Raw genomic sequence first — 278 nt, forward strand, 5'->3', positions numbered from 1 at the left:
GTGGACAGGCACAGGGAAGAGGAAGGAGGACACATGCACAGGGGACAGGAAGAGGAAGGAGGACACATACACAGGGGACAGGAAGAGGAAGGAGGACACATACACAGGGGACAGGAAGGAGAACACATGCACAGGGGACAGGAAGAGGAAGGAGGACACATACACAGGGGACCGGAAGAGGAAGGAGGACACATACACAGGGGACAGGAAGAGGAAGGAGGACACATACACAGGGGACAGGAAGGGGAACGCGTGCACAGGGGCCGGGAACAGGAAGG

At 57.9% G+C, this 278-nt stretch overlaps 1 pseudogene; it reads right to left on the bottom strand.

The window, feature by feature from the left end:
* The window catches only part of LOC108803493, a 15,632-nt pseudogene that overhangs the window by 14,112 nt on the left and 1,242 nt on the right, over positions 1 to 278 (bottom strand).

The sequence above is a fragment of the Nanorana parkeri genome, unplaced genomic scaffold, assembly GCF_000935625.1.
Source record: "Nanorana parkeri isolate BGI_ZX_2015 unplaced genomic scaffold, ASM93562v1 scaffold3797, whole genome shotgun sequence".
Classification (NCBI taxonomy): Eukaryota; Metazoa; Chordata; class Amphibia; order Anura; family Dicroglossidae; genus Nanorana; species Nanorana parkeri.